At 38.6% G+C, this 16,539-nt stretch overlaps 1 protein-coding gene across 1 annotated transcript in view; it reads left to right on the top strand.

Moving 5' to 3' along the window:
* Window positions 1-16,539, top strand: part of TENM2 (teneurin transmembrane protein 2) — a 1,369,502-nt gene that overhangs the window by 954,803 nt on the left and 398,160 nt on the right. The window lies entirely within an intron of this gene.

Genomic DNA, 16,539 nt, shown 5'->3' with positions numbered 1-16,539 from the left:
CTAGACTCCAGACCCATTTGGCCTCCTTTTACAGGAGTATTTTGTGTCCATTTTCACTCTAGGTTTCCAATATGCCGTATCTATAAATAACCATAAATCATAGTTGGTTAGCTTGGTGCATCTGTTGGAAATATGCGGGTAATTGCAAATGTGACATTTTTAGATTCCTGATGGTAGATTTATGTTGCCCTATCCTATCTTTTACCTTCTGGGTAGTTCCCCCTACATATAGGAACCAACAGTATATTTATTGTAATCTGATAGTGCTTTTCATACTAAGAGAAATGTGTGTGTGTGTGTGTGTGTGTGTGTGTTTTATACAGCTAAAGTGTAAGAGTATTCAAATGGGTGGTGCTCTCAGTCTTAATAAAATTTAAGAAACAAGTGTTAATTAAAAAATAATAAATGGTGCTAGCCTCCATAAAAATATATATGCTTTAAGCACAAAAGGAAGAAAATTGTGTTAATAAAATAAACAGAGTACGGAGATTTTATCAAGAAAATATGTTTTTATTTAGTGATAAAGTGCAGAAAATTCAAAATATGAATTACATAAAACTTTTACAAGTTTATCACTGTACTGTATCCCAATACCACTAGACCTGTTAGTGGAACAGATGTTAACTATCAAAAGGCTAATATGGCTGTGGCAGGACCCAGACTGATTGTCCTACTTGCCAATCACTATGAACAATGCTAGTTCTCCTTCCCAAATAAAAATTATATTTATTTTCTCCATTATATTACTGCATTGCTTGTTTACCTTTAGTTTAGGTGAAATAATGACTCCCAGGAAGTGGAATACAAGTAACTGTTATTATTCCTATAGGCCAAGGGAATTATTTTGAATTATTTTCGATTATACCAAAGATGCTTAAGACTTTTAATTTACCCATCTTTAATAAATTCCTATTTTGTACCTACTGTTGTGAAGTGTTAATACGGTATCTAAGAGCTATAGAAATAAGGATCATCAAGGAACTAGCATTGTTTTATACATTTACAAAATAGTATATACAGATAGTAACAATGTAGCAAGGCTTTTGCCAGCAATTTGTTCTTCACGTACTTATGCAGGCCACAACTGAGAAGCCTGCTGCACTATAATAGGTCTAATAGCCAGGTAGGCATCTAGATAAGGCAATGACAGTAATTGGACACATATCAAAAGAAGGGAAGAGCATTTCATTCAGCTCATATAGACTCTTGCACATATGCCTATTATTTGAACTTTTCCTATCAAGCGCAACGAAAAATGCTGAAAGCCCCTGCTCTCTGTGATGAGCAATATGTGAAGGTGTCACCGACACACGTCAACCTAAGATCACGCTAAGTACATCTTTGGTTATAGAAAAACTACCTTTGTGAGCTTTTATGCCAAGGAATTGTGCATTAGGTGAAAAGAAACTCACCCTGAGCAAATACTGTGACATTTCTTGTAAACAAGCAGTCATTTTTTTTTCATTATTAACAGGTCTCTTGGCCAGACTCTGTATTGCTTAAAGCCTTCATCTTATGTTTTATGTTCAGCTTTGTATTGTTGCAAGATCAATCAAATTAATTCTACTGGTTTTTTTATATGCAAGCTGGCATTTCTAAAAATAAAGAATGTAACTTTTCTTCTTGTAAAATATTGATGTCTGATATCACTGTTATTATAAACAAAATGTCCTAATAAAAAAAAAATCTCAAAACAAAATAAATGATTTTTCAGAGTACTTAGAGATCATTAAACACTAAATAAATGCTAGATATAATGATATATTCAAAGCAAAGATTAGCCGGAGGTTATTATACATTTGTATTTTTCCAACTTATATTAGTTGTTTAAATATTAAAGAAGTTTCAGTCTTTATAAAGTAATGGCTGATGTCAGATTTTCCTTGGTTAAAACGTCTAAAGAATTCACTGCCCCTTTAACAAAACACAATATTTTTAAGTTCATTGCGTGTTGTTTTACAGTCCAGGAGACTTGGATATCTGCAATGTTAAAGGGACAGTAAACACATTGAGATTGTTATGTAAAATGTTTAGTTAAGTATAATGAAACAACTTTGAAATATATTTTCATTATTTATTTTTCCCCTTTTCATCTAATTTTTCTTTGAAAATTGAGCATTTTCTGATTCTCGGAACTTGAAATGTACCCTGCTGACTTCTCAAAGCTAATCCTACTATGTATCTGTCCCTAATTGGCTTTATCAGATAACAACTGCAAACCAATTCATTTTATACTAACTTTATGAAAGCAACCAACCTGATTGTCTGTGGACTAAAGTCCAGATTGGCTCTTTCAAATAAGGCAAATGTTGGATGGAGTTTGGCTACTGAAAAATAAGTGCAGTAAAAAAGATGTTAATTTGTTTTAAAAACATTAAAGGACCACTCAATGCAGTAGAATTACATAATCAACAAGTACATAATAAAAAGACAATACAATAACACCTACTCTGAATTTTAAAATAAGCGGTAGATTTTTTTCTGATCAATTTATTTTCACTATCATTTTCCGGCCCCCTGTACCATGTGACAGACATCAGCCAATCACAGACTAGTATACGTATACCCTGTGAGGCTGTGCACATGCTCAGTAGGAGCTTGTTACACATAATTAATTTGTTTTAAAAAGTTTAGACTTGGCTGAAATGTTATTCTATAGCAACACAACAGAAATGTCTTGTAATGATAAAGTGTTTACTGTCCCTTTAATTATTGAGTCATTGCTAAATATACAGATAAATATTATGTAAATAGCTTATATTGTATCAGCATGGGACAGTCAAGTATAAATTAAACTTTCATTATTCAGATAGGACTTTTAATTTTAATCAAATTTCCAATTTACTTTTATCATCAAATTTGCTTTTTTCTCTTGGTATTCTTAGTTTAAACTAAACATAGGTAGGCTCATATGCTAATTTCTAAGCCTTTGAGGGCTGTCTCTTATCACTTGCTTTTTAAATCTCTTTTCAACACAAAGAGACAGAAAGTACACGTGGGCCATATAGATAACACTGTGTTTAGTCACAGAAAGTTATTTAAAGGGACAGTCTACACCAGAATTTTTATTGTTTTAAAAGATAGATAATCCCTTTATTACCCATTTCCCAGTTTTGCATAACTAACACAGTTATATTAATATACTTTTAACCTCTGTAATTATCTTGTATCTAAGCCTCTGCAAACTGCCCCTTTTTCAGTTCTTTTGACAGACTTGCAGTCTAGCCAATCAGTGCCTGCTCCCAGATAACTTCTCGTGCACGGGCACAGTGTTATCTATATTAAATACGTGAACTAACACCCTCTAGTGGTGAAAAACTGTTAAAATGCAATCTGAAAGAGGTGGGCTTCAAGGTCTAAGAAATTAGCATATGAACCTCCTAGGTTAAGCTTTCAACTAAGAATACCAAGAGAACAAAGCAAAATTGGTGATATAAGTAAATTGGAAAATTGTTTAAAATTACATGCTCTATCTGAATCATGAAAGTTTATTTTGGCCTAGACTGTCCCTTTAAGATCTAGCACAATACAATGCTAAATTTAAGAAAATAGATAATAAACAGTCACAGTCATGTGATCAGGGGGCTGGAAGAAGGTTCCTAGATACAAGGTAATCACAAAGGTAAAAAGTACATTAATATAACTGTGTTGGTTATGCAAAACTGGGGAATGAGTAATAAAGGGATTATCTATCTTTTAAAACAATAACAATTCTATGGTTGACTGTCCCTTTAACTGAAGGTCAAGTCATAGCTGATTTGAGGGAGTGTACAGGCTGTTTTTTTCACAAGGTATTGAGAAGAAGAAAATAAGGTAGGCTGCTTGATAGACTTAGAATTTGATAAATTATTAAAACTTAAAGGGACACTGAACCCAAATTTTTTCTTTTGTAATTCAGAAAGAGCATGCAATTTTAAGCAACTTTCTAATTTACTTCCATTATCAATTTTTCTTCGTTCTCTTGCTATCATTATTTGAAAATGAAGGCATCTAAGCTTTTTTTTGGTTTCAGTACTGTGGACAGCACTTTTTTATTGGTGAATGAATTTATCCACCAATCAGCAAGGACAACCCAGGTTGTTCACCAAAAATGGGCCGGCATCTAAACTTACATTCTTGCATTTCAAATAAAGATACCAAGAGAATGAAGAAAATTTGATAATAGGAGTAAATTAGAAAATTGCTTAAAATTTCATGCTCAATCTGAATCACGGAAGAAATTTTTTGGGTACAGTGTTTCTTTAAGCCCTGATACTCTACAGTGTCAATAGCCTTCCTTTCAAGGGCAATTCTAGAACCGATTTATTTTTTTATTTTTTGGGAGAGTGAAAAAATATGCTGCAACATATAGAGAACATAGATGCACATATAGAGAACTGGGGCTAGGAGACTCGGTACTGAGTCAGGGATGTCTGTGTGCTGAATCTTATATAGGTTTAATGTGGGTGGATTAAAAAAACACCAAAGTTTGAATCATATTATTCATATACAGTGCTGGTGGGTAGCAGAAACCCAGAAGCAATGTGCTCACTACAATTGAAAACAATTGAAAGTGCTCTGCTCACTATTTTGTTTCTTAGTCTGGGTGGAGACAGATTTGTGGTTGTTCTGTAGGTGGAGTTGGCAGTCAGGACCATTATAAGACAGAAAGAGAGAGCAATTGGGAAGAGTAATTTTCATTCTCCCCCCACAGCCCAGCCAATTCCTTGACAGCATAAAAGATAGAGTGCTTTCTTTACTGCTCACCTCTAATGAGCATAGATATTTTAATTGGTCTCACAATAATATTAACACATTTTCTAATAAAATCACATATTAGGATAAGTAGGGGAGTTGTCTTCCAATAAACTATGGTATGATGATGAACATTCAAAATAAAGGCAGACCTCCTTTATTTATAAAGCACCACCCGTTAAAAATAAGCTGATACTTTAAAAAAAAGTAAGGATTAAATGAGTTTGTATTTTATCTTTACTTGGTTGAGCAGTCTCAATAATATTTAACAGTAGTGATGTCGCGAACCTAAAATTTTGCGTCCGCAACTGTTCGCGAACGGGCGAACCGGACGAACTGCCATAGACTTCAATAGACAGGCGAATTTTAAAACCCACAGGGACTCTTTCTGGCCACAATAGTGATGGAAAAGTTGTTTCAAGGGGACTAACACCTGGAATGTGGCATGCCAGAGGGGGATCCATGGCAAAACTCCCATGGAAAATTACATAGTTGATGCAGAGTCTGGTTTTAAGCCATAAAGGGCATAAATCACCTAACATTCCTAAATTGTTTGGAATAACGTGCTTTAAAACATCAGGTATGATGTTGTATCGATCAGGTAGTGTAAGGGTTATGGCCGCTTCACAGTGACAGACCAAACTCCCTGTTTAAAGGGACAGTCTACACCAGAATTTCTATTGTTTTAAAAGATAGATAATCCCTTTATTACCCATTTCCCAGTTTTGCATAACTAACACATTTATAATAATATACTTTTAACCTCTGTGATTATCTTGTATCTAAGCCTCTGCAAACTGCCCCTTTTTCAGTTCTTTTGACAGACTTGCAGTCTAGCCAATCAGTGCCTGCTCCCAGATAACTTCTCGTGCACGAGCATAGTGTTATCTATATGAAATACGTGAACTAATACCCTCTAGTGGTGAAAAACTGTTAAAATGCAATCTGAAAGAGGTGGGCTTCAAGGTCTAAGAAATTAGCATATGAACCTCCTAGGATAAGCTTTCAACTAAGAATACCAAGAGAACAAAGCAAAATTGGTGATATAAGTAAATTGGAAAATTGTTTAAAATGACATGCTCTATCTGAATCATGAAAGTTTATTTTGGCCTAGACTGTCCTTTTAACGCACCGCAAACAACCGCAAACAGTCCATTTGCACAACCCCAAACTCCCCATTTGCACAAGGTTGGATACCAAGCTAGCCATGTCCCGTTCCTTGTCCTCACTGATGTCATTGAAGGTCTCTTCCTCTACCCAGCCATGTACAACACCAAGGGTCCCCGAAAGGTGACAACAAGCCCCCTGGGACGCCTGCTGTGTTTGGTCTTCCACCTCCTCAAAGCCACCTTCTTCCTCTGACTCTTCTTCTTCAGACTCCTCTCTCTGCGTTGCCTCTCTCTCCGTTATTATAAGGTGTGGTAAGTAGTACTATTCCTATCAGTTTAATCCCTGTTACCTCCCCTATCAGGGGACGTGTATATGGCATGGATTTTAGGAACCGGGAGATGGAAAAAGATGCTTGGTCGGTCCTCCTACTTCAAATTTGGGGCACTGCGCATGCAATCTAATGTGCCACCAGATAGGAGTGGTGTGTTAAGTAGTACTATTCTGATCAGTTTAATCCCTGTTACGTCCCCTATCAGGGGACGTGTTTATGGCATGGATTTTAGGAACCGGGAGATGGAAAAGATGCTTGGTCGGTCCTCCTACTTCAAATTTGGGGCACTGCGCGTGCAATCTAATGTGCCACCAGATAGGAGTGGTGTGTTAAGTAGTACTATTCCTATCAGTTTAATCCCTGTTACGTGCCTTTTTTTTGGTTTGTTTTTTGAAGCCACAGTGCAGCACCAGAGGCCAGAAAAATTTGGCATGTACACATGCCTGAAAAATTAGGTATTGTTGCAGCCGCTGCTGTAGCAGCAGCCAGAAAAATTGATGTTTGTTTCCCAGGCAGAAAGTGCCCTAAAACATTGCAGCTTGAACCCTAGTTGGTGGCGGATAAGTCACGCAAGTCATCCAGCATTCGAAGATAAAATACAGCAGCGTGTGAACCATTTTTAGCCCAAGGCAGCTCATCTCATCAGGCCTTTTTTACTCGAATGTATCGCCCAATGTCAGTCCCTTCGGGATCCATCCCTCATTCATCTTAATAAAGGTGAGGTAATCTAGACTTTTTTGACCTAGGCGACTTCTCTTCTCAGTGACAATATCTCCTGCTGCACTGAAGGTCCTTTCTGACAGGACACTTGAAGCGGGGCAGGCCAGAAGTTCTATCACAAATTGGGATAGCTCAGGCCACAGGTGAAGCCTGCACACCCAGTAGTCAAGGGGTTCATCGCTCCTCAGAGTGTCGAGATCTGCAGTTAAGGCGAGGTAGTCTGCTACCTGTCGGTCGAGTCGTTCTCTGAGGGTGGACCCCAAAGGGCTGTGGCGATGCATAGGACTTAAAAAGCTCTGCATGTCCTCCATCAACAACACGTCTGTAAAGCATCCTGTCCTTGCCGGCGTGGTCGTGGGAGTCGGAGGATTACTTTCACCTCTTCCCCTGTTAGATTCCCGTTGTGCTGTAACATCACCCTTATACGGACAGGGCGGACAGGAGTGCTGTTCCAGTGTGACTCTCTGCTTTCAGGCAAGTCAACCCCAAGATGGCGTGACATTGCCGTATCCGGGATGTGGAATAGTACCTGAGGAGCTGGGGGCGGTGCGTTGATGTGGAGCAAGACGCAGCAGCAGAAGAGGACTCAGCTGAGGAGGTTATGGAAGAGGATGGAGTAGGAGGAGTAGAGGAGGTGGCAACAGGCCTGCCTGCAAGTCGTGGCGGTGTCACCAACTCCTCTGCAGAGCCACGCATTCCATGCTTGGCAGCCGTCAGCAGGTTTACCCAATGCGCAGTGTAGGTGATATACCTGCCCTAACCATGCTTTGCAGACCAGGTATCAGTGGTCAGATGGACCCTTGCCCCAACACTGTGTGCCAGACATGCCATTACTTCCTTTCGCACAATCGAGTACAGGTTGGGGATTGCCTTTTGTACAAAGAAATTTCAGCCGGGTACCTTCCACTGCGGTGTCCCAATAGCTACAAATTTTTTGAACGCCTCAGACTCCACCAGCTTGTATGGTAAAAGCTGGCAGGCTAAGAGTTCAGACAAGCCAGCTGTCAGACGCCGGGCAAGGGATTGACTTTGTGACGTTGGCTTCTTACGCTCAAACATGTCCTTGACAGACACCTGACTGTGGGCTGATGAGCAGGAACTGCTCAAGGCGAGAGACGGAGTGGCAGATGTTTGAGAGGGGGCAAGGAGGACAGCAGTGGTTGACGTGGCTGAAGATGCTGGACCAGGAGGAGGATTGCGGCTTTGAGTTTGTGTGCTGCTTCTACTCATGTGTTGATCCCATAGGCGTTTGTGATGTGCGATCATGTGCCTTCGCAAAGCAGTTGTACCTAGGTGGGTGTTGGACTTCCCACGACTCAGTTTCTTTTGGCACAGGTTGCAAATGGCATCGCTGTTATGACGGCATTCTGGTGGTGGCAACAGCATGCGTTGATTGGCGTGCTGTCTGGCTGACCCCGGGTGCCGATGCGTGCTGTCTGACTGTGCCACTAGCTCCTTGCGACGACCTCCCCCTGCTTCAAACTTGTCTCCTACTCTCTGTCTCCCCATCTGAACTTTCCCCCTGTTCTTCTTCTCTTCTAGCGGGCACCCACGTGACATCCACGGATGCATCGTCATCATCAACCACTTCACTTGTATCTGACAAATCAACAAAGGAAGCAGCAGTGGGTACAACATCATCATCATCACACCGTACGTCCATGTCTGTAATGCTGCCTGACTGAGGCATATCACTGTTATCTACATCCTCTGTCAATGATGGTTGCGCATCACTCATTTCTTCCAACTGATGTGTAAATAACTCCTCTGACAGATCAAGTGAAGCGGCTGTGTTGCTAGTGTTGGTGGTGGCGGCAGGCGGGCGAGTGGTAACTTGAGAGGTGCTCGAAGATAAGCTGGAGGAGGATGGTGCGTCAAGGTTCGGAGCGGAAGCTATAGAAGATTACACTACTATTAAACAAGATATGAGTGGTGGCACAGGGCAAGTGGGCACAGTATACGCTGTGAGCCTGACACAAAAAAGCAGACTGATGTTTCACAGTCCAATTTTTTTTTTTTTTAAATTTACACTTACACTACTATTAAACAAGATATGAGTGGTGGCATTGGGCAAGTGGGCACAGTATACGATGTGAGCCTGACACAAAAAAGCAGACTGATGTTTCACAGTCAAAAAAGTTATTTTTTTTTTTAAATGTACACTTACACTACTATTAAACAAGATATGAGTGGTGGCACTGGGCAAGTGGGCACAGTATACGCTGTGAGCCTGGCACACACGCTGGCAGGCAGGCAGGCAACTGCAACTAGATTACACAAGCAGACTGATGTTTCACAGTCAAAAAAGATTTTTTTTTTTTTAAATTTACACTACTGTTACACCAGATATGAGTGGTGGCACTGGGCAAGTGGGCACAGTATACGCTGTGAGCCTGGCACACACGCTGGCAGGCAGGCAACTGCAATTAGATTACACTAGCAGACTGATGTTTCACAGTCCAAAAAGTTTTTTTTTTTTTAATTTACACTACTGTTACACCAGATATGAGTGGTGGCATTGGGCAAGTGGGCCTGGCACACACGCTGGCAGGCAGGCAACTGCAATTAGATTACACAAGCAGACTGATATTTCACAGTCAAAAAAAGTTTTTTTTTTAAATTTACACTACTGTTACACCAGATATGAGTGGTGGCACTGGGCAAGTGGGCCTGGCACACACGCTGGCAGGCAGGCAACTGCAATTAGATTACACAAGCAGACTGATGTTTCACAGTCAATTTTTTTTTTTTTTTTAATTTACACTACTGTTACACCAGATATGAGTGGTGGCACTGGGCAAGTGGGCACAGTATACGCTGTAAACCTGGCACACATGCTGGCAGGCAGGCAACTGCAATTAGATTACACTAGCAGACTGATGTTTCACAGTCAAAAAAGTTTTTTTTTTTTAAATTTACACTACTGTTACACCAGATATGAGTGGTGGCACTGGGCAAGTGGGCCTGGCACACACGCTGGCAGACAGGCAACTGCAATTAGATTACACAAGCAGAATGATGTTTCACAGTCAAAAAAGTTTTTTTTTTTTAAATTTACCCTACTGTTACACCAGATATGAGTGGTGGCACTGGGCAAGTGGGCACAGTATACGCTGTGAGCCTGGCACACACGCTGGCAGGCAGGCAGCTGCAATTAGATTACACAAGCAGACTGATGTTTCACAGTCAAAAAAGTTTTTTTTTTTAATTTACACTACTGTTACACCATATATGAGTGGTGGCACTGGGCAAATGGGCACAGTATACGCTGTGAGCCTGGCACACATGCTGGCAGGCAGGCAACTGCAATTAGATTACACAAGCAGACTGATGTTTCACAGTCAAAAAAGTTTAGTTTTTTTAAATTTACACTACTGTTACACCAGATATGAGTGGTGCCACTGGGCAAGTGGGCACAGTATACGCTGTGAGCCTGGCACACACGCTGGCAGGCAGACAACTGCAATTAGATTACACTAGCAGACTGATGTTTCACAGTCAAAATTTTTTTTTCTTTTTTAATTTACACTACTGTTACACCAGATATGATTGGCAGCACTGGGCAAGTGGGCCTGGCACACACGCTGGCAGGCAGGCAACTGCAATTAGATTACACTAGCAGACTGATGTTTCACAGTCAAAAAAGTTTTTTTTTTTAAATTTACACTACTGTTACACCAGATATGAGTGGTGGCACTGGGCAAGTGGCTTGGCAGGCAGGCAACTGCAATTAGATTACACAGGAAAAAAAAAAAAAACAGACTTATGTTCTAGCCCTAAAAAGGGCTTTTTGGGGTGCTGTGCTTACAGCAGAGATCAGATGAGTCCTTCAGGACTGTAGTGGACACTGAATACACTAGCCTAGCTATCAATTTCCCTATTAAATCAGCAGCAGTTACACTGTCCCTCCTCTCACTAAGAATGCAGCTTCCGAATGAATCTAAAATGGCTGCTGTCCAGGAGCTGGGAGGGAGGGTCTGCTGCTGATTGGCTGGAATGTGTCTGCAGACTGTGAGATACAGGGTCAAAGTTTACTCAATGATGACGAATAGGGGGCGGATCGAACATCGCATATGTTCACCCGCCGTTGCGAACGCGAATAAGCTATGTTCGCCGGGAACTATTCACTTGCGAACAATTCGCGACATCAATATTTAACAGTTTATTTTATTTGGTAATGTGCAATCAAGGTAGGTGGAACAGTTGTCGATTGAACAAGTTTTGTGTTGTTAAAGGCGTGATATACATGATGTACAATCATCCCCTGTCAAATATTATTTTATTATTATTATTAATAATTTATAAAGCGCCAACAGATTCCGCAGCCCTGCCCATGGGTACAAAGATACAAATTCCTGAAGTGAGTTCATCAACTCCACTGGGATAACACAAAAAAATCAAAGGCACTTATCAACCCCTTGGCTGTCAGAGAAGGCTTTGTGGCTTTGCATTGTAAAGAAAAACTGTAAATGTTAAAGAAAAACATTAGATTGGATTTAATTGTCATCAAAACACATGTATAAGATATATATTAAAGAACATGGAAGTCAAAATTAAACTTTAATAATTCAGATAGGTTGTAAAATTTAAAGGAGACGTTTCTTCCCAAATTTCTTCTATTATAAAATATTCCATTATAAAATGTGGTGTATTTGCTGGTGGGCATACAGAAGAAGATAGGCTATGGGATATCAGTGTGTGTAGCAACATTATAAAAGCAACCTGAAGAGGGAGCTTTAAAGTGTAGTTGCTCCAGCCACTTTATGGTAAAACTCTATGGTAAACTAAGCTAGTGAACATGACAGTTGCATAGCTTTCATGATTCAGATACTTTGTTATAAAGGATACCTAGGTAGGCTCAGGAGCTGCTGATTGGTGCCTGTACATATATTCCTCATGTTATTGGCTCACCCAATATGCTTAGCTAGCTCCCAGTAATGCATTGCTGCTCCTTCTACCAAGGGTATCAAGAGAATGGAGCATATTAGATAATAGAAGTAGATTAGAAAGTTGTTTTAAATTGTATTCTGTATCTGAATTATGAAAGATACATTTCGGGTTCCATGCCCCTTTAAGGAAAACAATCTGAACACAAACTTAATGGGCATGTATCTTTGCATAAGTGAAGACAGAGCTGTTGCTGTCCCCTACTGTAACTCAGCACAGCCTGATCCAGCCTCCTTATGCAGGTTCCTTGGATAACCTTTCTACCTACATTGATGCCACCTAATGCCCAGTACACATGCACTCTCCTGTCTCTATCCTAGTATGATTTCATAGATAGGGGCAAAATTTTAACAAAGGAGATAAAAGTGTATTTTTCTTATAATAAAAGTCAATTGAATGTTTTTATTTTAATTGTACCCTCAGAGACAGCTAAGTTTAATTTTTACCTCCATGCCCCTTTAAATATTTTACTGGCAGAGAAAAAAAGAAAACTAAATCATTTTATTTTTAAACTTGAACATTTCCTTCACCATCTCAAATCAAGTCTGGGGAAGTAGATAACCAAGACGGACAATATGTTACTACCCTTTTATGGTTTATGTTGGACTTGCTACCATATTTGAAATTCAAAATCTTCATATTTATCACTATTTTTGTAAAGAAAGAAAATAATGACTGTATTGGTTTACAGGGAATTATTCCAGTAAGACAAAAATCTTCACACTTTTGCAACAATCATTTTATTTTTTACTTTAAAATTAAGCTTTACTTTTACTCTAGCAGTTGATTGTACTTGATGATAGATTTAGTAGAATAAAATAAAATAAGAGAGTTCCCATACAAAAAAACAAACAAACATAGAAATCAATATTTTGTCTTTTCTGTAGTGTATAAATCATTTACCTATTATCATATGTTGACTTGGGAAGATGGTAATCTTCTAAATTTTGTAAAAATACCTATCTTGATAATTATGTATGTGTTGGTATAGATAATTTACATGCCTGTATAAATGTATTTGTAATAAATAATAGCTTTTGCAACATCAGTCGATGTAAACAGAAGAAGCGCTTACTAAACAATGATGGGAGTGCAAGCTGTAATTATAAGAAGATCAAATCAGTAAATCTGCTCAGATCAACGCTCACACTGCTATAAAAATAAGATTTATTTTACCTTTTGAAAAAAAAAAATCTTTTTTATTTTACTGTTTTAGTGGAAATTATCCAAACAATAATTTTAAAAAGATAATTACCTTCATATAAGTCTTTCTTCAATATAAAGGTGATTTTTTTTTATATTATTTGATTTTTTTTAAAATCTGATATATTCTAGATTCATTCATTGTTTATTGGAGCCTATAAATGAATATTCTAAACATACTTTCTTGGTAATTATATACATTGCTCAAAAATATTGAATTAAACATATCTCTGTTTAGGTGGATATATATCTATATTCTTTTTCAATTTTTCCTACTACATGGCAGATATAACCGTAAAAACTTTTTCAAATTAGGGCTAGTTTCAATTGTTATGAGATAAGAGACAAGAGGGGGGTTCCTCATGTGTATATCAGTAAACCAGACAAGATAAAAAATGGAAAGTCAAATGGATACTCACATTTGGCCCAAGTACACTTTTGTACTGGTAGGTGCAGGCTGGTAGCTTGTGGTGTACCAGCTAACCCTCTCCACAAGCTACCAGCCTGCACCTACCAGTACATAAGTGTACGTGGGCCAAATGTGAGTATCCATTTGGCTTTCCATTTTTTATCTTGTCTGGTTTACTGATATACACATGAGGCGCCCCTCTTGTCTCTTATCTCATATCTAGGTCTAGATTAATCTGCTAGGAGGAGAGCAGCCGTCTAATTGTACCACTGTACCATACTTTCCAAGTTTGATCACTTTGCCATACTGGAAAGGGTTAGCCGGTACACACTAAGTTACCAGCCTGCACCTACTAGTACATAAGTGTACTTGGGCCAAATGTGAGTCCCACTTGGCTTTTATCATTATTCTTATGGTCTGACATATTGATACACACATGAGGCACCCCTCTTGTCTTCTATCTCTAGTTTCAATTGACGGTGTAAATTAGTACTAACATAAAACATCTCCATAATTTTTATGGAGATACTTTTTGTCACTACCAGTTTGCACCAACAATGGAATCTAGACCTTAGAGTGATTTTGTGGGGTAGAAAGTATGATGGTGTTTAAGATAACAGTATGGTGGTTTACTCAGTATTTAGGTGAGGCTTAGGATATAAGGAGGAACTGAGCAGAGGATGTTAATATGTCCATAAGATATCACTAATATGCTGATAGTGCTTCTATTGTAACAGGTGAGGGTATAAAAGACGCAAACTGTGTATAATTAAACATACATGACTAAGGACCTAGCATTGGCCTGAAACATTGTACTTTTTTCTTTGAAAAAATTGGAGGAAGAAATCTACTTTTTGATGTTGCAGAGGATGTTAATAGCCATTTAGGGGGAGACTTCAGGTAGATATAATTTCACTCTCCTTCACTCCATTATTCCTTATCTCCCTCCCTTGTATTTGTAATGAGAGTAGTAAAGTCAGTCCAGGAAAGGACCCTGAGGTTGGGAAGTGACAATGAGACACACTACCCCAGCATTGAATGGTTGAGACAAAACCAGAGGGCAAGCCAAAATCAAGGTTCAGGCCATGCAAGCTAAACACAGTGGCACATTAGGATCCAAAGGTGTAAACAATATCCAGGCCAAAGGTCAGAATCTTGTGGCAACAACAGAACCAAATCAGAATCCAAAGGCAAAGTCCAGGAAACAGACAGAGTTCATTCACAGAGATCAGCAGAAACAGGGATGGGAGTAGCAGAAACAGGGATGGGAGTAGCACACCCAGGAATACAGTCCTATACACAGGCAAACACAGGAAGCAGCTTATATAGGGTGTTGATTGAGTAACTGCCTGCAGCTGACAGGCAGGTAGAGCCAGTGAGCCAGCCATAGCAGGCTGTAGAATAAGTAATTCTCAAAGAGAGCCTTAGTCCTCCAGTGGCTCAGGAGGGAAGGCAACCGGCTAGAGACCAGAAGTCCCAGGATGAACTCTGGGTACAGACATGACAGTATTGTGGCAATTAATAAGCTACATGCTCTGTGTACTTTGTTTAGTATGTGAGTGTAGGACAGATGTATCCAAAAGGTAGACTGGGCACCTACAAATAAAGTGCTGACCAGTAGATTACAAGTTTTTTGTGATATCCTATTTCTATAAGCAAATACAGATAGTATGGACCCAAGTTAAAAGGAAGAACTGTATTTTTCACATGATTATTATGAACCACTCCACAGTCCCTGTGTTAAACAAATATTAATATAGTGTGCAGGCAAATATTTTCTTATGCCGGACAGATAGCTCAGCATGCTAAGGCAGTGTGGCTGAGCTCTGTAGCAACCCAAGGGTTCACTCAGCCTTTCATCCTTCTGAGGTCGATAAAATGAGCAGCGCCTTGAGACCCTTACGGGTGATTAGCCGTGCTTTACAAGTACCCAATACATACATGCATTATCAGATAACACTGGTAAACGTAAAAAAGTACACTTCATTTCAGCACTTAATGAAAGTGTTAGTGCTTGCGTATGTGTAGATTGATGTTGTTTTGAAGGATTGTTGACCAGTTGGAATGGGTGGTCTCCCTATTTGTAGTTCATCTTAAATGTTTTTGTTTTACTTGGTGTATCCAACTATGATGTTTTCCATTACTTGCCCAACACGGTAAGCTCCTAGTTTTATATGTAAAGTGTTTAATATAATCTTTATCCACTTTCTGTTTATTCTTTCATTACCATGGTTTGTATAAAATGATGTTTTCTGTTAATACATTTCACTGCCACCTTTACCCAATTCAGTGGTGATGTTTCTTGATGTCCATTTCATTATTTTAGTGATATGCTGGCTTAAATAAAGATTTGTTTGGAACATTAATTAACCTCACAATACTAATATATTCTTAGTCAAACTTTAAATAAATTACATTTAAAACATTAAATAAATCCTTCTATTTTATACAATACAATAGTAGTATTAAAGCTCTCAGATTGTATATGTTAGTTTATGTTAGTTTATTTGACATTACAGTTACTCTCTAAATATGGGATGATATGATGTGATCCGTATTAATGAAAGAAACACTGAAACAACCACATAGGAAACACTAAAAATGATATTCCAGTATAAATGTATACGTTCTTCCAATATAGTTTATGCAATTGTTTTTTTAAACTCACAAAGAAATACTTCAACAGTCAATCCTATTATAAATTGCAGTCATAGTTAAAAGAGCTGTAAAGTCAAAACAAGTTTACTTCGATTATATAATTTGCTGGGTTCTCTTGGTAATCTTTGTTGAAAAGCATACCTAGGTAGGCTCACGAGCAGCAATGCACTACTGAGAGCTAGCTGCTGATTGGTAGCTGCACATATATGCTTCTTGTCTTTGGATAACCTTATGTGTTTAGGTTGTTCCCAGTAGTGCATTGCTGCTCCTTCAAGAAAGTTCAAGAAAGCAGACCAATGAAATTAATCAAATTGGGGTTTAAGAATTTTAATGTTATTCATTACAAAAATATAAATTATTAAATAAATAAATCATAGAAACCAATATCAATATTACACAAGAATAACATTTTAAAGGGACAGTCTAG

Source organism: Bombina bombina, chromosome 6 (assembly GCF_027579735.1).
Source record: "Bombina bombina isolate aBomBom1 chromosome 6, aBomBom1.pri, whole genome shotgun sequence".
In the NCBI taxonomy this organism is placed as follows: domain Eukaryota; kingdom Metazoa; phylum Chordata; class Amphibia; order Anura; family Bombinatoridae; genus Bombina; species Bombina bombina.
This window is presented reverse-complemented; position numbering and strand designations above follow the sequence as displayed.